We start from the raw sequence: 12,275 nt of genomic DNA, 5'->3' as shown, positions 1-12,275 counted from the left end.
TCCCCACTCCTCTCCCACACTCCCTGCCTCAACTCCCGTCTCTCACTCCCCTAAACATCTCCCCTTCCCCCTCCCCTCCCCCACTACCCTCCGCCACTCCCCTCCCCCACTCCCCTCCCCACACCCGTGCCCCACACCCCTGACCCACACCCCTACCCCACTCCACTACCCCACTCCGCTACCCCACTCCACTACCCCACTCCGCTACCCCACTCCCGTCCCCAATTACCTACCTCACTCCCCTTCCCCACTCCCCTTCCCCACTCCCCTTCCCCACTCCCCTTACCTCCACCTCCTCACTGTACTCCAGTCCCCATCTCCCCTACCCCACACACCTCCCCAGCCCCTCCCTCACTCCACCTCTCTCCACATCCTCACTTTGCTCCAGTCCCCAACTCCCCTACCCTACATACCTCCCCCACTCCCCTCCCCCTCTCTCCTCCCCTTTCTCCTCCCCCTCTCATCTCTGCAAAACTCCTTCCCCACTCCTCTACCGCACTCCTCTACCCCACTCCTCTACCCCAAGTACCCTCCCCAAGTCCCCTCCCCAGGTCCCCTTCCCAGGTCACCTCCCCAACTACCCTCACCATCTCCCCTTCCCCCACTCCCCTCCCTCACTCCCATTCCTCACTCCCCTATCCCACTCCCTCCCGCACACCCCTCCCGCTCTCCCCTCCCCCGCTCCCCTCCCCCGCTCCCCTCCCCCGCTCCCCTCACCCACTCCCCTCCCCACTCCCCTCACCCACTCCCCTCCCCCACGAACTACCCTCACATCCCTCCCCACTCCCCTCCCCACTCCCCTCCCACCTCCCCTCCCCCACTCCCCTCCCCCACACCCCTCCCCCAACTCCCCTCCCCACACTCCCCTCACCCCCCTCCCCACACCCCACTCCCCCACTCCACTCCACTCCCCCACTCCACTCCCCCACCCCACTCCCCCAATCCACTCCCCCACCCCACTCCCCCACTCCACTCCCCCACCCACTCCCCTCCCCAACTCTCCTCCCAATCCCCTCCCGACTCCCCCCCTCTCGCCTGCCCCTCTCCACTACCCCACTCCCTCCCGTCCACCACTCCGCTTCCCTGCACCTCCTCACTGCCCTCCCCTACAACACTCCCATCCCCCACTCCACTCGCCAACTCCCCTACCCCACACACCTCCCCCACTCCCCTATCCCACTCCCCTATGCCACTCCCCTATCCCACTCCACTTTCCCACATCCCTACCCCACTCCCCTAACTCACTCCGCTCCCGAACTCCACTACCCCACTCCCCTCCCACATTCCCCTACCCCCTCCCCTAGCCACCCCCTCCCACACACCCCACCCCCCCACACTCCCCTCCCCTTACTCCAGTCCACCTCTGCGCTTCCCTGCAACTCTTCACAGCCCTCTCCTGCCACACTCCCATCACCCACTACCCTCACGCACTCTCCTACAGCACTCCACTCCCCATTTCTCACAACAACTCCACTACCCCATTCCAAATCACCACACCCCTACCCCACTCCCCTATCCCACTCGTTACCGCACTCCCCTACCGCACTCCCCTTCCCCACTCCGCTCCACCATTCCCATCCCCCACTCCCCACCCCCACTCCCCTAACTCACTCCACTCCCCCACTCCCCTCCCCCACCCCACGCACATCATCCACTCCCCTACCCCGATTACCCTACCTCACTCACATAACACACACCCCTCGCCCACTCCCCTCCCCCAATACGCTATCCCACTCCCCTTCCCTCCAAATCCTCACTGCCCTCCCCTACACAACGCCCCTACTCCACTCCACACCCCCACTCCCCTACCGCACTCCCCTACCGCACTCCCCTACCGCATTCCACGACCGCACTCCCCTCCACCACTCCCCTTCCACACTCCCCTCCCTCACTACCCTCCCCCACTAACCTCCCCAACTACCCTCCCCAACTACCCTCCCCAACTCCCCTCCCCAACCCCCCACCCCAACTCCCCACCCCAACTCCCCTTCCACACTTCCCCTTCCACACACCCCTCCTACACTCCCCTCCCACATTTCCCTCCCACACTCAACTCCCCCACTCAACTCCCCCACTCAACTCCCCAACTCCCTACCCGACTACCCTCCCCAACTCCCCCCCAACTCCCCTCCCCCTACTCCCCTCCCCCACTCCCATCCCCCACTCCCCTCTCCCACTCCCCTCCCCCCACTCCCTCCCCCCACTCCTCCACCCCACTCCCCTCTGTCTCTCCTCACCGCATCTCCCTTCCCCACTCCTCTCCCACACTCCCTGCCTCAACTCCCCTCCCCCACTCCCCTAAACCAGACCCCTTCACCCTCCCCTCCCCAACACCCTCCCCCACTCCCCTCCCTCAATCCCCTCGTCAACTCCCCTCCCTCACTCCCATCCCTCACTCCCCTCCCCCACTTCCCTACCCCACTCCCCTCCCCAACTTCCCTACCCCACTCCCCTCCCCAACTCCCTTCCCCAACTCCCCTCCCCAACTCCCCTCCCCACTCCACTACCCCACTCCCCTCTCCCACTCCACTCCCCAAATTCACTCCCCCAACTCCTCTCCGCCCACTCACTTCCCCCGCTCCCCTCCCCCACACCCCTCCCCCGCTCCCGTCCACCACTCCGTATCCCTGCACCTCCTCACTGCCCTCCCGTACCCACTCCCCTCCCCCACTCCCCTACCCACTCCCCTCCCCATTCCCCTCCCCCACTCCCCTCCCCCACACCCCTACCCCTACCCCACTCCGCTCCCCAACTCCCCTACCTCTCTCCCCTCCCCCTCCCCACTCCCCTCCCCCACTCCCCTTCCCCACTCCCCTTCCCCACTCCACTTTCCCACTCCCCGACACCACTCCCCTTACCCACATCCCTTCCCTCCAAATCCTCACTGCCCTCCCCTACACCACTCCCCTCCCCCACTCCCTTTTCCTCCACCTCCTCACTGTCCTCCAATCCCCTCCCCTACTCCCCTTCCTTCTCCTCCACACTGCCCTCCCCTACCCAACTCCCCTACTCCACTGTCTTGCCCACTCCCCACGCCACTCCCCTTCACTCCACCTCCTCACTGCCCTCCCCCACTTCCACCAGTCCCCAACCCCACTCCCCTCCCCAACTCCCCTCCCCCTCACACCACCCCCAGATCCCTCCCCAACTCCCCTCCCCAACTCCCCTCACCCACTCCCCTCACCCACTACCCTCCCCCACTCCCAAACACCCCACCCCAAATCCCCTCCCCCACACCCCTGCACCTCTCCCCTATGCCACTCTCCTCCCAATTCCCCTATCACACTCCCCTCCAAAACTCCCCTCCCCCAATCCCCAACTCCCCTCCCCACTCCCATCCCCCGCTACCCTCCGCCACTCCCCTCCCCCACACCCCTACCCCACACCCCTGCCCCACACCCCTGCCCCACTCCACTACCCCACTCCACTACCCCACTCCAGTCCCCAATTTCCTACCTCAGGCCCCTCCCATTCTCCCCTAGTCACCTCTCCTACCCCACTCCCCTTCCCCACTCCCCTTCCCTCCACCTCCTCACTGCACCCCTGTCCCCAACTCCCCTACCCCAAACACCTCCCCCAGGCCCCTCCCTCACTCCACTTCTCTCCACATCCTCACTGTGCTCCAGTCCCCAACTCCCCTACACCACACATCCCCCACTCCCCTACATCACTCCCCTACATCACTCCCCTACATCACTCCCCTCCCCCACTCCACTCCCTCCCCCACTCCCCTCCCCCTCCCCCTCCCCCTCCCCCTCTCTCCACCCCCTCTCTCCTCCCCGTCTCATCTCTGCAATACTCCTTCCCCACTCCTCTACCCCACTCCTCTACCCTACTCCTCTAGCCCACTCCTCTACCCCAAGTCCCCTCCCCAAGTCCCCGCCCCAAGTCCCCTCCCCAAGTCCCCTCCCCAAGACCCCTCCCCATGTCCCCTCCCCATGTCCCCTCCCCATGTCCCCTCCCCAGGTCCCCTCCCCAGCTCCCCTCCCCAACTCCCCGCACTATCTACCCTCACCATCTCCCCTCACCATCTCCCCTCACCATCTTGCCTCACCAACTCCCTTCCCCCACTCCCCTCCTCCCACTCCCCTCCCGCACTCCCCTCCCGCACACCCCTTCCACTCTGCCCTCCCCCGCACCCCTCCCGCACTGCCCTCCCCACTAGCCACCCTCACATCCTTCCCCACCCCACGCCCCCACTCCACGCCCCCACTCCACACCCCCACTCCACTCCCAGACCGACTCCCCTCCCCAACTCTCCTCCCCAATCCCCTCCACACTCCCATCCCCAACTCTCCTACCTCACACCCCTCCCCAATCCCCTTCCCTCCACCTCCTCACTGCCCTCCACAACCCAACTGCCCTACCCCACACACCTCCCCCACTCCCCTATCCCACTCCCCTTCCCTCCACCTCCTCACTGCGCTTCCCTATCCCACACCCCTATCCCACTCCCCTTCCCCCTCCCCTCCCCCACACCCCTCCCCCACTCCCCTCCCCCACTCCCCTCCCTCAATCCCCTTGTCAACTCCCCTCCCTCACTCCCCTCCCTCACACCCCTCCCTCACTCCCCTCCCCCACTTCCCTACCCCACTCCTCTCCCCAACTCCCCTCCACAACTCCCCTCCCCCGCTCCTCTCCCCCACACCTCACACCCGCTCCCCTCCCCCGCCCCCTCCCCCGCTCCTGTCCACCACTCCGTATCCCTGCACCTCCTCACTGTGCTCCTGTACCCCACTCCCCTCCCCCACTCCCTTCCCCCACTCCCCTCACCCACACCCCTACCCCACACTCCTACCCCACTCCGCTCCCCAACTCCCCTAACCCTCTCCCCTCCCCCCTCCCCACACCCCTCCCCCACTCCCCTCCACCACTCCCCTTACCCGCATCCATTCCCTCCAAATCCTCACTGCCCTCCCCTGCACCACTCCCCTCACCCAATCCCTTTTCCTCCACCTCTTCACTGTCCTCCAATCCCCTTCCCTACTCCCCTTCCTTCTCCTCCACACTGCCCTCCCCACCACACTCCTATCCCCCACTCCGCTCCCCAACTCTCCTACCTCACACCCCTCCCCAACTCCCCTTCCCTCCACCTCCTCACTGCCCTCCTCAACACAACTCCCCTACCCCACACACATCACCCACTCCACTCACCCACTCCCCTTCCCTCCACCTCCTCACTGCGCTCCCCTATCCCACTCCCTTATCCCACTCCACTATCCCACTGCCCTATCCGACTCCACTTTCCCACTTCCCTACCCCACTCCTCTAACTCACTCCCCTCCCCAACACCATTACCCCTCTCCACTCCACCATTCCCCTAACCCCCTCCCCTAGCCCACTCCGTCCCACACTCCCCTTCCCCCACTCCAGTCCACCTCTGCGCTTCCCTGCACATCTTCACTGCCCTCCCCGACCACACTCCCATCCCTCACTACCCTCACGCACACCCCTACCCCACTCCCCTACACCACTCCCCTACCCCACTCCCCTACCGTACTCCACTAGCGCACTCCACTAGCGCACTCCACTACCGCACCCCTCTCCACCACTCCCCTACCCCACTCCCAATCACCACACACAAACCCCACTCCCCTACCCACTCACCTCCCCCACTCCGCTAACCCACTCCCCTCCCCCACTCCCCTCCCCCGCTCCCCTCCCCCGCTCCCTGACATCACACCGGCTCCCCCACTCCCCTCACCCACTCCCCTCCCCCACTCCGCCCCACAACCCTCCCCCTTTCCCCTCCCCCACTCCCCTCGCCCACTCCCCTCGCCCACTCCCCTCCCCCACTCCACTCCCCCACACCCCTCGCCCACTCCACTCCCGACACTCCTCCCCCACTCCACTCCCCTCCCCCACTCCCCTCCCCCTCACCCCATCCCCACTCCCCTCCCCCACTCTCCTCCCGTCCAACACTCCACTTCCCTGCACCTCCTCATAGCCCTCCCCTACAACACTCCCATCCCCCACTCAACTCCCCAACTCTCCTGCCTCACACCCCTTCCCCACTGCCCTTCCCTCCATCTCCTCACTGCCCTCCTCAACCCAACTCCGCTACCCCACACACCTCACCAACTCGACTCACCCACTCCCCTTCCCTCCACCTCCTCACTGCGCTCCCCTATCCCACTCCCCTATCCCACTCCACTATCCCACTGCCCTATCCGACTCCACTTTCCCACTTCCCTACCCCACTCCCCTAACTCACTCCCCTCCCCAACTCCACTACCCCTCTCCACTCCACCATTCCCCTAACCCCCTCCCCTAGCCAAACCCTCCCACCCTCACCTCCCCCCACTCCAGTCCACCTCTGCGCTCCCCTGCATCTCTTCACTGCCCTCCCCTAACACACTCCCATCCCCCACTACGCTCCCGCATTCCCCTACCCCACTCCCCTACCGCACTCCACCCCCCCCACTCCCCTACCGCACTCCCCTCCACAACTCCCCTACACCACTCCAAATCACTACACCACTCCTCTACCCCACTCCCTACCTCAACTCCCCTCCCCACTCCCCTAAACCACTCCCCTTCCCACTCCCCTCCCCACTTCCCACCCCCACTCCCCTCCCCTCCCCCCAATCCCCTCCCCCACTCTCCTCCCCCACTCCGTATCCCTGCACCTCCTCACTGCCCTCCCGTACCACACTCCCCAGCACCACTCCACTCCCCCACTCCACTCCCCCACTCCACTCCCCCACTCCACTCCCCCTCTCCCCTCCCCCACTCCCCTCACCCCCTCCCCTCCCCCACTCCTCTACCCCACCCCACTCCCCTCCCCCACTCCCCTACCCCACTCCCCTACCCCACTCCACACCCCACTCCCATACCTAACTCCCATCCACAACTCCCCTACCCCACTCACCTACACCACTCCGCTCCCCTCTCCCCTCCCCCTCTCCCCTCCCCCACTCCCCTCCCCCACTCCCGTCCCCCACTCCCCTCCCGTCCAACACTCCAAATCCCTGCACCTCCTCACTGCCCTCCCCTACCACACTCCTAACCCCCACTCCGCTCCCCAACTCTCCTACCACACACCCCTCCCCCACTCCCCTTCCCTCCACCTCCTCACTGCCCTCCACAACCCAACTCCCCTACCCCACACACGTCCCCAACTCCAGTCACCCACTCCCCTTCCCTCTACTTCCTCACTGCGCTCCCCTATCCCACTCCACTTTCCAACTTCCCTACCCCACGCCCCTAACTCACTCCCCTCCCCAACTCCACTACCCCTCTCCACTCCACCATTCCCATGCACCCCTCCCCTAGCCACCCTCCCCTAGCCACCCCGTCCCACACACCCCTCCCCCCACTCCAGTCCACCTCTGCGCTCCCCTGCACCTCTTCACTGCCCTCCCCTACCACACTCCCATCCCCCACTACGCTCCCGCATTCCCCTACCCCACTCCCCTACCCACTCCCCTACCCACTCCCCTAAACCACTCCCCTTCCCCCTCCCCTTCCCCTCCCCTCCCCCACTCCCCTGCCCCAATCCCCTCCCCCACTCCCGTCCCCCACTCCCCTCTCCCACTCCCATCACAAACACCCCTACCCCACTCCCCTACTCCGCTCCCCTCCCCCACACCCCTCCCCCACACCCCTCGTCAACTCCTCTCCCACACTCCCCTCCCCCACTCCCCTCCCTCACGTCCCTCCGCCACTCTCCTCCCACAATCTACTCCCTCACTCACCTCCCCAACTCCCCTCCCCTAACCCCTCCCACACTAACCTCCCACACACCCCTCCCCACTCCCCTCCCCTCCGACACTCCCCTCCGCCTCTCTCCTCCGCCACTCTCCTCCTGAACACCCCTCCCCCACTTCCCTTCCCCACCTCCTGCCCCACTCCACTCTCCTCACCCATTCCCATCCTCCACTCCCCTCCCCCACTCCCGTCCAACACTCCGCATCCCTGCACCTCCTCACTGCCCTCCCGTACCACACTCCCCTCCCCCACTCCCCTACCCTACTCTCGTACCCCACTCCACTCCCCCACTCCCATACCTCACTCCCCTTCACAACTCCCCTACCTCGCTCCCCTACCCCTCTCCCCTACCCCGCTCCCCCACTCCACTCCCCCACTCCGCACCCCCACTCCGCACCCCCTCTCCTCACACCCACTCCCCTCCCCCACTACCCTTCCCAACTCCACTACCCCACTCCCATCCCCCATTCCCCTCTCCCACTCCCCTAGCCCACCCCCTCCCACACTCCCCTCCCCCCACTCCAGTCCACCTCTGCGCTTCCCTGCACCTCTTCACAGCCCTCCCCTACCACACTCCCATCCCCCACTACCCTCCCGCACTCCCCGACCCCACTCCCCGTTCGCACACCCCGGCCCCACTCCCCAGCCCCACGCCCCAGCCGCACTCCCCAAACCCCACTCCCCAAACCCCACTCCCGAAACCGAACTCCCCAAACCCCACTCCCCAAACCCCACACCCCCAACCGCACTCCCCCAACCCCACTACCCCAAACCCCACTCCCCAACCCCACACCCCTCCCCCACTCCCACTCCCCTCCCCCACTCCCTGACACCACACCCGCTGCCCCACTCCCCTGCCCCACTCCCCTCACCCACTCCCTGACACCTCACCCGCTGCCCCAACCCCCTGCCCCACTCCCCTGCTCCACTCCCCTGCCCCACTCCCCTGCCCCACTCCCCTCACCCACTCCCTGACACCTCACCCGCTGCCCCACTCCCCTGCTCCACTCCCCTGCTCCACTCCCCTGCCCCACTCCCCTGCCCCACTCCGCTACCGCACTCCACTACCCCACTCCGCTACCCCACTCTGCCACCCCACTCTGCTACCCCACTCCGCTACCCCACTGCACTACCCCACTCCCCTCCCACACTCCCCTCCCCTACCGCTGTCCGCTCCCCAACTTTCCTAGCCCACTCCCCTCCCCTCCACCTCCTCACTGCCTTCCACTACCCAACTCTCCTACCTCACACACCTCCCCCACTCCACTCCCCAACTCCCATTCGCTCACCTCCCCTCCCCCACTCCACTCCCCTCTCCAAGCCCCCACTCACTGACGCCACTCCCCTACCCATTCCCTGTCCCCCACTCCCCTCCCTATTCCCTGTCCCCCACTCCCCCCCCTCACTCCCCTACCGCACTCACAAACCCCTCTCCGCTCTCCCACTCCTCCACCCCACTCCCTTCCCCCTCTCCTCTCCGCAAATCCCCTTCCCCCTCCCCCTCCCCAACTCCCCTCCCCAACGCACCTCCCCCGCTCCCCTCCCCCACTCCCCTCCCCCACTCCCCTACTCCACTCCCCTCATTCCACTCCCCTCCGCCACACCCCTCGTCAACTCCCCTCCGCCACACCCCTCGTCAACTCCCCTCCCCCACTCCCCTCATCAACTCCCCTCCCCCACTCCTCTCCCACACTCCCCTACCAGATCCCCTCACCCGCCCCCTCCCCCACTCCCCTCCCCCACTCACCTCCCCCTCTCCCCTCCCCCTCTCTCCTCCCCCTCTCTCCTCCCCACTCTCCCCTCCCCCCCACTCTCCTCCCCCACTCTCCCCTCTCCCACTCCCCTCCGACCCAACTCCACTCCCCACTCCCCTTCCCTCCACCTCCTGACAGCACACCCCTACCAGACTCCACGACACCACTCTGCACCCCCACTCCCCTCCTCTACTCCCCTACCCCACCGCACATCCCTCCCAAACTCCCCTACCAGACGCCCTCCCCCACTCCCCTCCCCTCCCCCACTCCCCTCCCCCTCTCCCCTCCCCAAATCGCCTCCCCCACTCCCCTTCCCTCCACATCCTTACAGCCCTCCTCTACTCCACTCCCCTTCAACACTCTGATCCCCCACTAGCCCCACCAATCCCCTACCCCGCTTCTCTCCAAAACTCCCCTACCCTCTCCCCACCCCCACTCACCTACACCACTTCCCTCTCCCACTCCCTGACATAACTCCCCTACCCCACTCCCCTACCCCACTCCCCTACCCCATTCCACTACCCCAGTCCCGTCGCCAATCCCCTACCTCACACCCCTCCCATACTCCCCTACCCACCTCTCCTACCCCACTCTCTTACCCCACTCCCCTTCCCTCCACCTCCTCACTGCACTCCAGTACCCAACTCCCCGACGCCACTGCCCTCCCCCACTCCCCACGACACTCCCCCACTGCCCTACCTCGCTCCATTCCCCCAGTTATCACCCCCACTACCTTACCCCACTCCCCTCTGCACTCCCCTCCCAATCCCCTCCCCACCCCTGTCCCCACTTCCCTCCCCCACTACCCCACCCCACTCACCTAACACACACCCTACCCCACTCCACTCCCCCATTCCCCTCTCCCACTCCCCTTCCCTCCATCTCCTCACTGCACCCCTACCCAACTCCCCTCCCCACTCCCCTTCCCTCCACCTCCTTACAGCCCACCCCTACCACACTTCCCGACACCACACTGCACCCCCACCCCGTCCTCCACTCCCCTACCCCACTACCCCACCGCACATCCCTCCCAAACTCCCCTACCAGACGCCCACCCCCACTCCCCTCCCCCAAACCCCTCCCCACACCCCTCCCCCACTCCCCTCCCCTACTCCCCTCCCCCACTCCCCTCCCCCACTCCCCTCCCCAATCCGCACCCCCACTCCCCAAGCCAACTCCCCTCCCCCACTCCCCTCCCCAACTCCCCTTCCCTCCACCTCCTTCCAGCGCTCCCCTACTCCACTCCCCTACACCACTCTGATCCCCCACTAGCCTCACCACTCCCCTCGCCCACTCCCCTCCCCAACTCCCCTTCCCTCCACCTCCTTCCAGCGCTCCCCTACTCCACTCCCCTACACCACTCTGATCCCTCACTCACCTACACCACTCCCCTAACCCACTCCCTGTCCCCCACTCTCCTCCCCCACTCCCCTCCCCAACTCCCCTCACCCAGTCTCCTCCCACACTCCCCTCCCTCACTCCCCTACAACTCTAACCTCCCCCACTCCCCTCCGCACTCCCCTCCGCACTCCCCTCCCCACTCCCCTCCCCCACTCCCCTCCCCCACTCCCCTCCTCACTCACTTCCCACACTAACCTTCCCCACTCGCTCCCCCACGCCCCTCCCCACTCACCTCCCACACTAACCTCCCCCACTCGTCTCCCCACTCCCCTCCCCACTCCCCTCCCGCTCTTGCCTCCCCCAATCCCCTCCCCCACTCCCAACTCCCCTCCCCACTCCCCTCACTCACTAATCTCCCCCACTCCCCTCCCACACTAACCTCCCCCACTCCCCTCCCAACTCCCCAATCGCACTCCCCTCCACAACACCCCTACCCCTCTCCCCTACCCCAAACCCGACCCCACACCCCTACCCCACACCCCTACCCTACTCCCCTACCCCAGTCCACTACCCCAGTCCCATCGCCAATCTCCTCTCTCACACCCCTCCCATACTCCCATACACACCTCTCCTACCCCACTCCCCTCCCCACTCCCCTCCCCACTTCCATCCCCCACTTCCCTCCCCCACTCCCCTCCCCTTTCTCCTAACTCACTCCCCACCCCATACCCATACACCACTCCCCTCCCCCACTGCCCTACCTCACTCCACTCCCCCAGTTAACGCACCCACTACCTTACCCCACTCCCCTCCCCACTCCACTCCAAACGTCCCTCCCCCACTCCCCTCCCCATTCCCCAACCTCACTCACCACCCCATACCCATACCTCAATCCCCTCTCCCACTCCCCTTCCCTCCATCTCCTCACTGCCTCCCTACCAAACCCCCCTCCTCACTCCCCTTCCCTCCACCTCCGAACAGCACACCCCGACCACACTCCCCGACACCACTCTGCACCCCCACCCCCTCCTCCACTCCACTACCCCACTATCCCACTGCACTTCCCTCCCAAACTCCCCTACCAGACGCCCTCACCCACGCCCCTCCCCCAGGCCCCTCTCCCACGCCCCTCTCCCACTCTGCTCCCCAACTGTCCTCCCCAACTCCCATCCCCCACTATCCTCCCCACCCCAACTCCCCTACCACAATGCCCTACACCACGCCCCTCCCCAACTCCCCTCCCCAACTGTCCTTCCCTCCACCTCCTTACATCCCTCCCCTACTCCACTCCCCTACACCACTCCCGTACCCTCTCCCCACACCACTCACCTACACCACTCCACTAACCCACTCCCTGTCCCCAATCCCCTCCCTCACCCCACTCCCCCACTCACCTCCCCAACACCCATCACTCACTCCCCTACAAACTACGCTCCCCAACTCCACTACCGCACTGCCCTCCACCACTCC

This window comes from Heterodontus francisci, unplaced genomic scaffold (genome assembly GCF_036365525.1).
Source record: "Heterodontus francisci isolate sHetFra1 unplaced genomic scaffold, sHetFra1.hap1 HAP1_SCAFFOLD_176, whole genome shotgun sequence".
Lineage (NCBI taxonomy): Eukaryota > Metazoa > Chordata > Chondrichthyes > Heterodontiformes > Heterodontidae > Heterodontus > Heterodontus francisci.
This window is presented reverse-complemented; position numbering follows the sequence as displayed.